This window comes from Sinohyriopsis cumingii, chromosome 13 (genome assembly GCF_028554795.1).
Source record: "Sinohyriopsis cumingii isolate HCF-2022 chromosome 13, ASM2855479v2, whole genome shotgun sequence".
In the NCBI taxonomy this organism is placed as follows: domain Eukaryota; kingdom Metazoa; phylum Mollusca; class Bivalvia; order Unionida; family Unionidae; genus Sinohyriopsis; species Sinohyriopsis cumingii.
The window spans coordinates 73,770,477-73,788,193 of NC_142973.1; positions in this window are offsets into that span (position 1 = coordinate 73,770,477).

Sequence of the window (17,717 nt, forward strand, 5' to 3'; positions counted from 1 at the left end):
TTGCCAACCTAGGCCAATTGTTGGGCACATTTTGCATTTTCTTTGGTCCAGAAAGTTCAGTTTTTCCATTACTAAACAGGTTATTCGCTAGTGTGACTGATTATTTTATTGGAGCGAACACAGGGATCCGCAATAACATTATAGAAGGTGGGATTGCTAATTCAAGGTTAACCGGTTCGATTCCAGGGCAGCCAACCCCGATATTTTCTTCGGTAGGGAACTTAGCTCCCATTTCCTTAGCATGATATTGCCAATAACGGAGGCACCCGCACAATTAATGGGGGGAGGGGTCAAGCATGTAGTGGTCAGCTTTTAATCTTTACTGTTGTAGGCCAAAACATGTTATGGGGTGACATGAGGGGAGGCAAGCGCCCGCAACCCACCACTACCTTGTCCTATGCGCGGGCGCCCATGGTCAATAATGTGTTTAAATGCTGTTAGAAATCAGCCAAACAACCCACCTAGACAAACAAGAACGACGTGATAGAGATTCCTTTACTGATATCAATAACTGTGTAAGTTAAGCTATTAATACAACAGCTGCATAATACATGGTTTTGACATATGGATTAGAGTCCTGCTTCCTGATTAAAAAAATATCCGCTTTACTCGATTCGTATCCTTAATCTTATGTTACAAAAAAAAATTTAATTAGCATCCAGGTTATTTAGCGAGAAAAAAAACTTACAATGTTGGAAATAAATGCTGGACTGCTTTTCTGGGAACATTTCACCTAACATAAAAACCAGCCCTGTTCAATGAGTATATCTGTCATTTATGTAAAAGAGCGATATAGTTAAATGCCGAATAAATGACTCGCTGAAATGAAAGTATAAATATTTCCCATTTTCGAAAACCACGTATGACGTTAAAAGAGTGAAGTATTTTTATTCCTCACTGCATTATCGAGGACAACGACAACTCTTGAGAGTCTGTAAAGAGAATGCGTCTACTTTGTACCGAAGTTAACGAGGACTTAATAACCCTACCACAAACAGGCGTAAATAATTTTTGAAGGGATCACCCATATGGCTAACAGCCAACATATGAGAGAGAGAGAGAGAGAGAGAGAGAGAGAGAGAGAGAGAGAGAGAGAGAGAGAGAGGGGGTGGGTGGGTGAGGGTGATAATTCCCTAATCTAATCGTAAATCCCTGTTGCTTTTATGTTGCTTAAACATTCACATTTCAATATCTTAGTTCCAGACATGTGATTAACGTTGAAACTGATCTCAAGAAACTTAGAAAAAAATTATGTTCTATACCAAAATAGAACCTGCATTCCCACAAATCTTTAGTCGATCCTAAAACTCCACAAGTGAGCAAATCAAGACACAAAGCAAATTCGAAAATTTAAAATTATAAATATAGAATCAGTGTCAAGATAAGCACGATGATCGAAATAATTATGAAGAGAGAAATCATTTAAAGATGAACACGATGATCGATATAAAAATTGATATAGATACATCGATCAACCCACACAAGAGTATCACCAAAATTAAAAGATAAGCATAGTTGTTTCACGCGGTCAACCTGTTATTAGGCATACATTATTTTTAAAAGTACAGTGTAAAGAGCTGTCTTTGTTGGGTAATTCAAACATCAGATGTAGCATGCTAAATTTACGTCAGCGTTTTTATATATTTTTTACTAATCCCTCCTGTCAAGAAGCGTCATACCGCATGCTGCTCTTTCCAATGTTTTCCGATCTACATTGTGATCACATCTGTTGTTCTTGTCTCAAGCAAAGCAAGAAAACCCAGTTTCATGACCAAAATAAACTGGTACTCTGAAATCGGAGCAAAAACCAAATGAACTCTTTGAAACCGCTGAATAAAAAAGATTTGACATGAGAATACAAAAAGCTTTGAGATAAGCGATACGGGAAAACGAGGAAATAGTTTTTTCTTCTGTGCGTGTGGGCCGTGACGTCATCGGCAATTACTGCAGAACTACTCTATGTTGAGATAGTTGTCTCGCAGAAGAGGCAACCAATAAAAGGGCTATTTGTATTACATGTGCACATTATCAGGTATATGTCAAAATCCGGCTTGTCGGAGGGTAATTCAATAGCTCAGCATCCATTAACTGCCAATTTACCGGCTAAGAGATTAGATATATCGCGTACATTGTTATCGTAAAGCAGAACTGATGAATGCGCTCGAGGCAAAGAGACATTTTGAGATACTTTCTGGTACTGATTTATATAATTCTTTTTCTTTCAAAGGTGTGATTGGCCCATAGGCTGCTATGTATTAGGCTCTATTCTGGACATAGACCAGAAGATGGTCTGTTGTCCATAGTCCGTCGTATATCGTACGTGGTCAGTGGTCAGTCTGTCCGTTAGCGTAAGTTTGTTACCTTTGCTCTTCATATACCACTTGCAAGATTGTCTTGAAACTTTACACACACACACACACACACACACACACACACATGGTATTGTAGTTGGTCCTAAATAAAAATGGTACTACCAAGACATTCAATATAATCGTCAAAAGAGGCAATCTTGAAAATCTTGTTCTTGCTACAGCTCGTGAATGGATGGTAATATCAATCAACATGGGGTTTTCACTAAAACACTTCATATGATGTCTAGTTGCTCCAAAATGAAAATGGTGCTGATTTAAGATCCAATATAGCTGCCAAAGTGTCCATCTTAAAAATCTTGTTATTCCTACTCCGTCTGAATGGATAATCATATCAACATTGGGTTTCACGAAAATAATTCTCATGATATCTAGTTTGTTCTAAATGAAGATGGTGCCATCATGATTTCCAATATGCCGCCGCGGCAGCCATCTTTACCATTTTTTATCTCAACTCCTTGTGAATGGATGGTGTTATGAGCATAGAGTTTTAACTAAAAGACTTCTTACGAAATGAAAATTATGTCAATTTAACACCATGTATGTCCTCCATGGCAGCCATCTTACAAATGTTGCTATCATAACTCTCCTTGGACAGAAAGTCATACTGACGTGGGATTTTCACCAGATGACTCATTATGATGCTAGTCGGTCTAAATTAAAATGGTGTAGATCTGACGTCCAGCATGGCCGTCACAGCAGCCATTTTGAAAATATTGTTATAGCAACTCCTGAATGGAAAGTCAGATCTTGAAAATATTGTTATTTCTACTAGCCTCCATATGGATGGTATATCAACGTGGAGTTTTCAGTAATAGATTTCTCATGATACCTACTTGGTCCTAAATGAAAATGAGACCAGTCCTACATACAATATGATTTCCGTGACAACTGTCTTAAAAATCTTTTTTTCACAACTCCCCTTGAATGGATGATCATTATGCCATGTAGTTTTGTCCCAAAAATAAGTATTCTAATTAGGACCAGTTTGTCCTAAATTAAAATGGTGCCAAGCGACATTCAGTATGTGTACGACAGCAGCTAATTTGAAAATCTTGATATTGCTGTAGAATATCAGATATGGTTTCAATACTCGACAGTTAATAGGAATTCTTGGAAATTCTTTTTGCACATTATGAGCGTCAGTCCCTTCTAGATACTTGTTGTTGTTTTTTTAATAATCTGCTCTTTCACTTGTTTTCAATCCATTAATCACTTTTGCAAAGAATTATCAGCCAAAACTCTTTTTCTTTTTCTAGTTCTTCAATAGAAGAATTATAAAAGTCTAGTTATCAAATTCACAACTTATGTGTTTGTCTTCCATCTATCGTTGCAAGCCATATGCCAAAAGAAGCTACGCTCCATTTTCACCCTTCGCTGGCAGCGACATATTATCCTGAATATGCAATAAGAAAAATACGTCATCAACAAGTCAGTAAAATAGCTCTTATGCATGAAACGAAGTTATCGATCGATAAGTGACTGCGTTTGAAAGAGAAAATTGGGTCAATTACCTGAGAAAATGTTACGGGTATCGCAGTAGATTGTTAAGCAGGTTTGTGTATATTCACGACTCACGAGAAACGTGGAAATCTTATCGCTGACAACAATGGGTGCAAAGAGCACGATGCAGATTTGCGTCACTTGCTTGTCACTACGCCTTCAGTCTACCTACTAGCCCAGCTAGCTAGCCATATCAAACCAAGTAACCTTCCAGCATACCTATTCACTCACCTGCCCACTGACTTACCGACCTACATACCAACCTGCCTCCTGTTTGCCAGCGAACCCACATATCTTACCTAACTACTATTTTACCTACATAAAACATACATACATGCATGCATATGGAATATGAGGAAAAAAAATGCAGTGAATAACGTAATTCAAGGTTTCAACAGCTGTTACACAATTAAATAATAATAATAATAATAATAATAATAATAATAATAATAATCATAATAATAATAATAATAAATTAAATAATAATAATAATACATTAATAATAATAATAATAATAATAATAATAATAAAACTACAATATAAACAATAATAATAAGTATAGTAATAATAATAATAATAATAATAATAATAATAATAAATTAAATAATAATAATACATTAATAATAATAATAATAATAATAATAATAATAATAATAATAATAATAAAAATAAAACTACAATAAAAACAATAATAATAAGTATAGTAATAATAATAATAATAATAATGTTTGCCTAACTTAAGTATAATTCACAAGTTGCCTTGAAGCTATTGAACATAATTACGAGTACTGTCTCCACTTATCAAACAAAAGTTGAGTGTGGTCTGACACTCTCACTTTATAATGAATTAATAAATGCGCATGCAGAGGACTAACGATGCTGCAGACTGTATCCCAGTCTAGCCTATATGGTTTATGGGATATAAAAATGTGAATAGACATAAACCATGATCCTAGATAAGAACAACCAAAGCCCAACTCCAAGGGGGTCCCATCTTGCTAATGTTTTATATCGCACTTAATTTGTCAACAAAAACTGTAAACTAGATTGAAATATGGATACTTCGGGAGTCAGGAGTTATAATTGTCATTGCTCTTCTCATGATAAGTACTGACTTTACATTTAATTGTATTCCACTGTTTTTACTACCATTGTTATTGTTGTTGTTGTTGTTGTTGTTATTATTATTATTATTTGTTCTGTTTGTTGTATTGCTGTTGCAGCTGTTTTATTGCTGATATTGTCGTTATAATCCATGATCACATCACCGTAGTTGTTGCTTGTGTTTTTAGGGGTTGCTCTGTTATTGTTCTGGCTGTCTGATTTCTGTAAAAGTCTAGGTCCTTTTTTCTGCCTTCTACTTCTTTTTCCTGACCACCTATAAAATCGCTGTGCTCATTTTGTCATCATCATCATTATAACCATCACCACCACCACAATCACCAGCACCACAATTCCACCATCGTCATCATTTTCCTCGTCCTGCTGCAATCTGTTACATATAGACATTATGCCAGTGACTGCACGCTTTCCTTCTCCAGAGGAAAGGTGCTACCTATTCTTTGTAATGGAAGCAGCGGCCTGGACCATAATCCAACGAGATTATCTTGTATTATCGTGCAAGGATTGTATTTCTCTTCCACTTCCTTGGTGGTAATGTGTAATAACTCTTGACACAATCTGCCAGCCTAGCTTATTTGAGGGTGTACTGGAAGGCTTTTAATATACAAATCGGATACTAGTTACGTCTAACTGGCTGCTCGAGAAAATGAAGCCCTTCGTTTTAATTCTCCATACTGCATTGATGTGAGCTAGAAACATACACACTCTTCACAGCATACAGGGCCTTGCCATATTTAAAAAAAAAAAATAGAAATACAAGGCTGACTGTATGTGCTACCTGAACTCACAATACTAGTATAAAATGTGCTCTCTGTACCGTGTCAACGTCTTTGTCTAGTGGTATAGAGCGTTGACAGTCTAATAAAAGTATTTCTGATTCCAGCATTACGGAGCATAAGCTCACATAGGGTTTTCTGCTACTTTTGTTGCTGTCAAAGCTCCAATGCAAAATAGAAATCCAAATTCACAGCAATAATATTTTGATCCGCTAAGATCTATTCATTCCAAAGATCAGTGCTCAAGTAAATAAAACATGGAGTGGTATAGAAGGAAGGATGGTCAGATTTTCTTCTTGTGTAAGTAATGCTCAAGTCTCGATGCCTATTCCCGTACAGACATGTAACCCATATAGCATATTCCCGTGCGGACTAGTACACCAATTTTACATTATGATTTCAGTCGCCTGTTGGTTGATAAACACATTCGCCCATATTTGAAAACAGTTCATTATAAGATCCGATCACATGACTTGCTGTTGTTAAGACTCTATGGTCATAAAATAAGTAACAGAAAGAAGCAAAGTCAACATGTTTTGTAAAATTTAAGAAACAATTTAATTATCAACATTATCAAATTAAAATTTAAAATGAACATACAGTATTATAAATTAAATCCAAAATAATCATAAAAAGTTCTACTCAAGTCCAAAAGAATATGTTTTATATCCTGGAATGTACTGGTCTGTCAACAGACCTGATACATCAAAATGGCATTGTCCGGGGCTCCTTAGAATAAAGTTAATATAGTTTCAGAATGATATTTAGTCCATTGAGCACTTTGTCATTCCAACGAACAATCTAAACAAATGTTTCCTATCAAATAATATCCAAACACAACACTAAATCGTCCGCAGACTGATGTTACAACAAGAATCCGAAAAAGAATGTATCAAAAATATGAATTAATTAATTACTCAGTTCTCCTTATAGACACCTCCAAGAGTCTAGTACGACCATATGTCGCAATACACCACATGTAGCAGACCCTAATACTCAATCTAATATTTCACTATACCTATTCACGTCACCTACGTCGCAGTACTTAACCACCTGACATTAACTAGCCAACCATAAATAACTCCAGGCTCGAAAACAAGTTTATTATTAGAAACACGACAACACCCTATTTAAAGATTTTATGCACACTACATGCACTCTTAATATCTAAATATATAATATATTCCCGTGTGCAAAAATTAGCTATGTAATATCTTCTTCATAGATAGTCATTACAATTTACAGTCATTAACAAATATTTAGAAAAACATGCATATAACTAACACTATATATGTAACCTTAACACATCCTAATTCACTGTCATTTGCGCTTGCATTTTTACATTTATTTCGGTTGGTTAGCAACGAGTTTCATCAATGGATTGTTATAAACACAGAGTGAAGAAGATATCCTTGCCAATAAACGTTCATGTTTGAAAATTTGGCCTCAGATCACAATTATTTTTTCTGTATAGTCACTACATTTGTTTGTAATTTCTGAATTTTTCAGTGTGCCCAAACTCCTAATACATTATGTATTAATTTAAAATATCTTCAATGGGAAAATCACAGTGAACACGTTCTAAAGAGGCAGTACTGTAAACAAAGCAACCTGCAGTGAGTCACAGATTTAACTTCCGAACGAATAAACAATACCTCATTACTCACTGTGCGCTGTCGCCAAAAACACAGATAACCAGTCCATTATGCTCCTATTATGAAGAACAAACAATTTCCCTTACATTAATACCAGGCATGAGAGAGGAAAAAATGCTCTAAAAATAGATTAGAACTACATTCGTGGGTACTGAACCTGAAGTCATAATTGTGATTCGTGCCCATTTCGAGAACACAGAGTTAACGACATTATCTGCCAATTTAGAGAAACAAAGGCTAAACAACCATCTCGGTGAATTTGGAGAAATACAGGGTAAACAACCATCTGAGTGAATTTAGAAAATACAGAGGGAACAACTCTGTCTGGATTTAGAGACTACAGAGTATGTATAAAACGCAGTTATTAAAGAAACATTCAGATATTAAAAATATATATAACACAACCGCTTCTCTAAAATATATCCCGTCTTATTCTTCGTCGTACATTTTCATGACACAAAATTAATTTCCAGTTATTTAAGACACACCATGCCTGTAGTAACTGACATCAAGTCTAGCATTCAATGTGCCGTGGTATATCAGTGTATGGACATTTACTTGCAGATTTCATCCACCACCCATGTTTCCACGGTTATCGAGCTGAAAACCAATCATTTGATAATTTTGTTGTTTTCAAGGTAAAGTTATTTTATAAAATATTCTCAAAAATTATCTAAACAAATGACGGCCTTCCTGGTGAAGAAAACGGATGAAATGAAAGAAAACAACCGACCATAAATAATCCGGCCATTAAATCTCGTACGTGCCATCACTGGGAATCGACCCGTGAGCGCAGAGATGCGAAGTGAACGCGTGATCATCAGAATATTCAGATCTCTGAAAAATGAATTTTCATAGCATTACAATTCTGTATTTAGCTCTTCTTTGGTGGCACTCTACAGTTTCGTATTTTTCACAGAATTAGATTTTAAAGATAAAGAATTTCCCAGGTTTCGTCACTGGCTATGCTAGCTGTTTATAAAAGACCATGTATATCTTATGTATTGTTAAGGAACATTTGGTTTGACCGCTTCGGTGGCCTAGTGGTTAGAGTGTCCGCCTCGGATGATGGAAGTCGCAGGTTCGAACCCCGACAGAGTCATACCAAAGACTTATACAAATGGTACTAACAGCTGCCTCGCTTGGCTTTCAACATAAGAGTCTGCGGCATGATGCCCCAGTGCTAGACTGTCACACTGCAGACGTCGTTGCAATATGACTGAAAAATTGTTAAACATACGTTAAAAATCCAAATCACTAGCTTTGATTGGTCTTTTTTTCGCTTACTGGACTTCAGAGGTAAATTATTTTAATTAAATTTTTTAAAATAAATCTTTTAATTCATTCATTGCACTTTAAAAAGCTGGGTTTTTTTAGTCAGGAAAGCTTCGTTTTCCCTTTTGTAATAGCTGCTAAAGATAGTGCACTTTAGACTGATTCGGTCTGCTTTTCGAGCATATAGGAGCAGTCATTTTGATTAACTGTGTTTAGATCATGTACAATGTCCACAAGACACCCAATATCCAAATAAATTTCAGCCACAGTACATGCACGTTACACAGAGGTATCTGTGTACATTCTCTGTATTGTGCGTGTTACAAATGCAGACAATTTTGCCTTACATCTGTCACTCTCTTAAAAGTACATAAAATCCGTATACCATCCCCTTTATGACAAATGTTCTGTCACGTATTAACAATTGTGTATCAGAGGGTCACCGAATTATCAACCGGAAAGTACGTGCTTTATTCAGGGAGAACCCTACATGGCATTTCCGGTTCTATTTTTAAGTCTATTTTAAAATAATGCATGGGATTCCCATTTGCAAGAAAACAGATCATAATGCACAACCAGGTTGACTTTTGGAGGTAAGATTCTTATGAATGGAAGTAAAAAAAAACTGCGTGCAGTACGACCAGTTTAATATTTATTATCAGATTGAATATAGCGTCAACCTACTTGTTGAGGTCTGAACTCGTTGTCAAAATAGTTCGTTCTCAAATTCATTGGCTCGCAAGTAAATACAGGAATTCCCGGTCACGCCAATTGGGTGGGTAACCTTTTCTTTCATACCGTAAAGATTATCCCATAAGAAATCTTTATGGCAGGTTGTAAGTTTTGTGTTGCATGAATGAACGTAATTTGACCGATTAATGGTGAGAAACTAGGCCATTTATTGCCTCAAATTTATTAGAGGACATAAACGTGCGAAATGATACCTCTGTTTTTGTTTATGGCAAGACAGATGAATCGATGGTTGAGACTCTAAAATGTTACTGAGAGATAATAACCTGCGTAGTAAAGGACTAATATGTATGTATGTATGTATGTATGTATGTATGTATGTATGTATGTATGTATGGATGGATGGATGGATGGATGTATGTATGTATGTATGTATGTAAGTATGTATGTATGTATGTATGTATGTATGTATGTATGAAAATAAGTTTGACATAATTAGGTAGACAGGTTTGTAAGCAAGAAGGTAGTACGTTTGCGATGGGATACGACTCGGCAGTATATCACTGCTAACATAAACGTATTGAAACAAAGCTGCTGATAGATGAATGAAATTCTCCCACCAAATTATTTTGGAATGGTTAGTTATCCCACGAATTCATTGGATTAGTGCATAATCTTTCTTTATAAAGCAAATATTGTCAATTGATTGCATGACAGAACTGGCATTGTTCACAATTAGACAACTGCAACGATTTTACCAATGACCTATATTGTTTAATTAGCGAAATAAGACAGAATATTATAAAATGGCGACGCTGGGGCTAGCAGGTTCGTCTGTTTATCCGTTTATCTGCCTGTCCACGCACGTACAAACTCAAATATTTGTATTTACATTCAAACAGTGTTGTGTTTGAATTTTTAATTATGTGCATTTTCCCAGAGGGATGTTGCCCACTCCCTCCAAAAGATTGAAAAGGCATTTTTTTTGTATACTACAAAGTAAAAAAAAAATATTAACATTCGCCTACCAAACTATAGTGATATATAATGAGGTCTGCGCATAATTCGCCTACCAAACTATGGTGATATATAATGAGGTCTGCGCATAATTTTCCTACCAAACTATAGTGATATATAATGAGGTCTGCGCATAATTTGCCTACCAAACTATAGTGATATATAATGAAGTATTAAACGTATATGAATGCTTAGTTTCAGATTTGTGATCGCAAAATACATAATGCGAGATTTCTGTTTCTTTCCCAAACCTGTCTTAAATTACAGAAACATCACTGTCTACAAATACAAAACAACAAAAGAATAGCTGTCAATAAAAGACATGATTTATTTCTTTCTTATTGTAAAAGGTTGTACTTATGACACGCAGAGAAGTCATGATTTTCCAAACATGGTTGTACTAACAACACCAATAAAACCTTCAGTTTTGTTCTTTCTTATTGCAAATGATTCTATTTATGATGCAACCAATTTAACATCATAACCAAACGAATTTGTTTTCTGCTCATCTAATTCTTTATCAAGGGATGAAACATATATTTGTTTGGTCCGTATTTTTTAAAAAATTTCTGTATCCATCCTGTTTATGGTGTAAATGACGAACTCCTGCATCAAAATGCAAGGACCAAACTCCTAAGCAAACACGGACATTAAATCAGACAAACACTGAGAGACACAAGTACAATTCGAATTTGATATAGGCCGTCTAGTAAAATTTGAATTTGATATAGGCCGTCTAGTAAAATTCGAATTTGATATAGGCCGTCTAGTAAAATTCGAATTTGAGACAGGCCGTCTAGTAAAATTCGAATTTGATATAGGCCGTCTAGTAAAATTCGAATTTGAGATAGGTCGTCTAATAAAATTCGAATTTGATATAGGCCGTCTAATAAAATTCGTATTTGATAATGGTCTTCTAATAAAATTCGAATTTGATATTGGCCGTCTAGATATCAGATCTGTGTTGAATTTGTTTTAAATCAAGTTAGTCCTTCAGAAGTTACTGGGCGGAAACCAAATTTGTGACATAACAAGTTGATGGACGTACAGACTGATGGACATGGCTGGTCCATATGCCATATGACGAGCGGGACAGGACTAAACCAAGCCATCATATATTGGCGCAAAAAAGAAACCAAAATAACGTTTTTTTAATCTCTCTCTCTCTCTCTCTCTTCTGTCAAATATTTTCCCACAAATAGGCAATTCTTTGCTAATTTTACGATATAAAATATCAACATATACTTACAGGAAATTTCCCACGAAAAGTGGATTTTTTAAATTCATGCAAATGCCCGCTATCACGTAAATAATGTTACCCTGTCCCCGGGGCGGGAGTTTGGAGCCTTCTCTTTCGACAGATTCTGTAGATAACGACACCAGACGCTGTTGACAAATTAGACTTTATAAAAAAAATACCGTTGAAGATAAGTCCTGTGAAAAGAGAGAAGATTATCTGATAGGGATCCAGCCAACTTTGAGTATCGCTATTTCTTAATACCTATAGTCCATTGCCTTTGCAAAGACTGATAGCCTGAAATAAATAAATAAGAAAGGAGAAATAAAAAAGGAATTAAGTAATATGGAAGAATTTGAGAATAAAGAGATGAAAAAGAAAATAGTATTCCCTCAAAAGTAAATTAAGAATCAGTTAAATAGACCCCTCTAATAGCAACGTATTATTACCACATACGATGTATGTAAATAATGATAAGGAACAGAAGACGAGGATGTTGTTTTCGAAAAAGTGAAACTTGTTTACTAAATATGAATTCCTTTGTGATGCTCGACTATTATCATTTGACAGAAAGAAAAACTCACCAATGCAACCAGCATCCAAATTACTCATGACTAATACTCCTATTGTTACTGCTGTTGCTCCTTCTGCGGCTGCTACTACAACTACTAGTAGCGATAATACTATTACTGCTACTACTGCTACTACTTCTACTAGTACTGCTACTGCTACTCCTACTTATACAACAACAACTACTACTACTATTACTGCTACTACTTTACTAGTACTGCTACTGCTACTACTAATTATACAAGAACAACTACTACTACTATTACCACTGCTACTACTACTATTACTACTGATACTACTTCTACTAGTATTGCTACTGCTACTACTACTGCAAATATTTAAACTACTACTACTACTAGTGCTCCTACTACTTCTACTAGCACTGCTACTACTACTACTACTTCCGGTGCTAATGCTGCTACTACTACCACTATTGCTACCAGCATCCAAAGTGGTAAGAGCAGCCGCGGCAGCACATCTTGTATTCTGTATAAACTAAACGTAACCATTTCTGTCAGTAGCGCACAATTCCGTAAGTATCGACGAATGAATATACAAACTTATAAGCCTCCTAAATCGTATAGTAATGATTTTCGTGAGGGTCAGGTAAACAGAAGATTTCCCAGTCGCTAGTGGGTGGGCGGTGTCTGGGGAGCCCATAAGGGTCTGTCGGGGCCTAGCACAAACGCGATTTTACTGGGGATGGGGTGGGGGTTGGACAGGCCGCAAGTCAAACCCTGACGTTCATGAAAATGATGTATTGGTGCGTTAGAGTAGAAATATTGCCTCAGGTGTAGAGTTAAAAACAGAAAGTCGAATTATCCTGATTCTGCACGTGACTCCATGGTAACTGGTAACTGTCTGCTATCATTTAACACAATGATAGGCTATCGCAGCTTCGCGCAAATGAAAATCAAATTATCTCGTTAAATAGGGAGCTATCGCCTTTCTGTACCAAAATGATGTATTTATTTTTCCAAACAGGAATCATAACAAAATCACTCGACCACCCTCTTGCACATAAGGAGATAATCATTTTATTAATTACTAAATTTTAACGCCTTAATCGTGTAAATACCTGCCCTCTGTTATTCCATTTGTATTTGTTTGTCCATTTCTCATCAGTTAGGAATTTAATATTTTTTTCTAAAAATGTGATAATAAACAGTTATACTTTAATCGATTTGACAATGCCATAAAATTTGCAAAATATTCAACAGACTAGGCATGGTCAGGTTCTTTTTCAAGTGTATTTGCTGACGAGAGAAACTCTAGACGGAGAAGGACGGTAACCATGACATAAAACATCATGGACCACCACGACGGTGCTCTTTAAATACGTTTTTATGCACATTTTTACAATAATATCTTTACTTTTGTTTAAACAAATTACATGCTGATGAGTTGTCGGAGAATTTCCAATATACTAATTTCAAGTCGTTAAGAAATGTAAATTGAAATTAACCTATGGTCTTTTTAAGGATTATGTCTGCCTCATAATATAAAAAAAAATCAGTGGACTATATATGAGAAAATATTGTATGTCAGATGCGTTGAGTTCGCCTGGGGAGTCTATCCGTGAAGTTAAATAGCTTCTAATTTCTTTTCTGGATAAACTTTACAAACCGTTATTAAGAATCAATGATCTTAAACTAAGTAACAGAAAAGAGCGAAAACCAACAAGTTTGGTACAATTCAACAAATAATTTATTTCCCTCGCATACAAAGTGAAAATTTAAAAGGAAATTACATCATTGTGAATTAAATCCCAAATTGTCCTAAAAGTTCTATCACAAGTCCAAATGTATGTTCCAACTGAATCGCAAGTGGTTTTCCAAATACGTTCCATTACTGAATGAATTGATGTGCCTGTACTCTCGAAAATGCTAATGTGTCAATGGCCTGGAGTGTGATGATGTGCTATCATTTTTTGATATATCAAAATAATATTGCCTAAAAATGTCATTGTCTGAAATCACTATAGTTCTAAATTAACATTTTTTTCCCAAAAATATTATTGAGCACTTTGTAATTGCAATGGATAATAATTTCAATAAATAAATCCACCCCAATTAAAAACTGAACAGAACAATAAAACTCATTCTGCTTCATGATGTTAACGGAAGAATTACCGGTAGTAATTTTTCAAGTAAATAACATCATATAAAAAACTAAGACACAGTAATAGAGCCCGGATGTAGGTCAGTGTCCTTCATAAAACATTCAAAGTTTTCAACAAGTTTAGAAATTTTCAAGTGAAAATCTATGTCCTGGAGTCTGATTATCAAAAAAACAAAAACATGTTTACGTCCAAATATAGTGATTGGAATATTTAACCTAGACTCGTAGGGAAATATTAGGAGTGTATTATGTTGTTTACAAAAGAAATGTCACTGGGCAGGAACACAATAAACATGATTTTGGACATGGTCATGTACAAACTACAGCTATACATAACATAAATCATTAAGAAAGGCCAGCAAATAATACAAATTAAATATACGTACCACCGTGAAGTAGTTTGCTGTTGAGAAACAGCGAAATTTAGAACCCACAAAAAAGTAGGTTTACACTGTTAACCTAATGTGACTTAGCAATAACTTAGTCCATAAATACATTGCTGACAGGTGCAGTCACTTCAGCACTCGTACCAGGCGACCCCGACAATCAATAAAGGGAACAGTAAGTGTCAGCTTCGTTTCGTAGAATCATGATAAACTATGGGCTGTATTTGATATTCGATTAGAGTAAGTGCAGGTGGAGTAATTTTTATGAGCATGCTCTAATCAAATTGTCTGAAACTTCAGCGTCCTATGTTTATGACAAAAGTATATTGTTTTCTTGGCATTAGCTATTGTGTGAGTACATTATACCATGTTGCGTTTTACAGGAAGGAACAAAATACTGAAAAATAAAATTTGTAGCAAATTCGTAGATGACAACATTTTATCGTGCATGTGCGTGCATGTGTGTGCGTGTGTGTGTGTGGGTGGGTGGGTGGGTGGGTGGGTGTGATAAAGGGGAAATGTATTTATTGTTTGTTTGTTTTTAAATTAATTATATAACGATTAAGATATGGCATAGGAAGACTGTCATTGTGCGATATGTTATCCTTGCTTACAAATTTTAATTTTTCGGATTTCAAATAAAACTTTGGAAAAAAATAAATGTAACCATTTCTTTTGTGAGTTGCTAAAAATATTTTGTTTCAAATAATGCAAATTGGACAACGTATTTTGGTTTTTGCTATCTAAGAATAACGGATGGATGGATGTAGATATGTATGAATTGATTCAAAATAAAATCAACCCCGAAAACGGCAATGGTATAATGGACAATCATTCAGCCTCGTACATGTCTGTGTACAGGTGACATGTTTCAGGACAAATTGACATGTGAAACATTCAGCCTCATACCTGTCTATGTACAGGTGACATGTTTGTAGACAAACTGACATGTGAATCATACAGCCTCATACCTGTCTATGTACAGGTGACATGTTTGTTGACAAACTGACATGTGAATCATTCAGCCTCATACCTGTCTATGTACAGGTGACATGTTTGTAGACAAACTGACATGTGAATCATACAGCCTCATACCTGTCTATGTGCAGGTGACATGTTTGTTGACAAACTGACATGTGAATCATACAGCCTCATACCTGTCTATGTACAGGTGACATGTTTGTTGACAAACTGACATGTGAATCATACAGCCTCATACCTGTCTATGTACAGGTGACATGTTTGTTGACAAACTGACATGTGAATCATACAGCCTCATACCTGTCTATGTACAGGTGACATGTTTGTTGACAAACTGACATGTGAATCATACAGCCTCATACCTGTCTATGTACAGGTGACATGTTTGTTGACAAACTGACATGTGAATCATACAGCCTCATACCTGTCTATGTGCAGGTTTATGACATTGTTTCAAACTGCTGTTGGTTTCTACTTAAAGTTGCCTTTTTTCTAAATTACAAGTTAATATATGTACCTATTCCATATTTGTCATTATCACTGTGATTTTGTTGTGCCATTTGAACTTTTGAAGGTAATGAAGCTGACGATTTAAATGGAGAGTCGATTATTATTATTATTATTATTATTATTATTATTATTATTATTATTATATTGCTGAGTACCCACTAATATTTTAATGTTTGTATGTATTCTTCTTTTGTAAACTATTTTCCATAATTTCTGAAACTAAAATGGCCCACTCCAAATTTGACATATACTGTATTATATGATGTTAAAAACTGCAGTCTGTTAATAATCACCTTCCCAGGATCTCATCTACTTTTTTACGGCAGTCAGTGCCGAGATATGAACAATCTTGCCAGAGCAGCCCTGGTTTCCTTACCAGTGGGCGGTGCATAGTCGATAGTTCAAATGAATCTAACCCAACACCACTCCCCACCCCCAATGTTTTGTTTTTATTGTCACTATTGCATACAATATTCACTACCTAATATTTTACAAGTATTAACATGGAAAAAATACTTACGTGGATTTGAGACCAAACTTTTACTTTTACTGAAAAGAAAGTGATCCAGTCGTTTTAAGCTTCCTTTCAGATAGAAATATCTATTTTCTTATTTTAATGTTTCTTTAGATTCTGTCTATTTCTTCTGTCTCACTTCTATGCATGTGATATTTCATCCCAAAGCACTATGCGAAAGTTGACAAGCATCGCGATTTTCACGAAGAAATTCAATGGCACAAAACAATTTAAATGTATAAGTTCTTACAGGAAATACAATCACACGACAAAAAATACAACGAGATGACAGGAGCTACAATGAATGACAACTAATACAACGAAATGAAAAGAAATATAACACAATTACAGGAAATACAACGAAATGAAAAAGAAATATAACAAAATTACAGAAAATACAACGAAATGTAGAAATACAATTAAATGAGAAGAAATACAATGAATTACAAGAAATAAAGTTAAATGACAGAAAATAAAAAATGAAATAACAAGAAATAAAGTTAAATGACAGAAAATAAAAAATGAAATGACAAGAAATAAAGTGAAATTACAGAAAATACAATGAAATGACAAGAAATAAAGTGAGATGACAAGAAATATAAAATGAAATTATAAGAAATACAATGAAATGACAGAAAATACAATGAGATGACAGGATATACAATGAAACGAAAATATATACAATGAAATGACAGGAAATACAATGAAATGACAAGAAATAAAAAACGAAATGACATGAAATAAAGTGAAATCACAGAAAATACAATGAAATTACAAAAAATACGATGAAATGACAAGAAATAAAAGTGAGATGACAAGAAATAAAAAATGAAATTATAAGAAATACAATGAAATGACAGGAAATATAATCAAATGACAAGAAACACAATGAAATGACAGAAAATACAAAGAGATGACAGGAAATACAATGAAATGAAAAAAAATACAATGAAATGACAAGAAATGCAATCAAATGACAAGAAATAAAGTG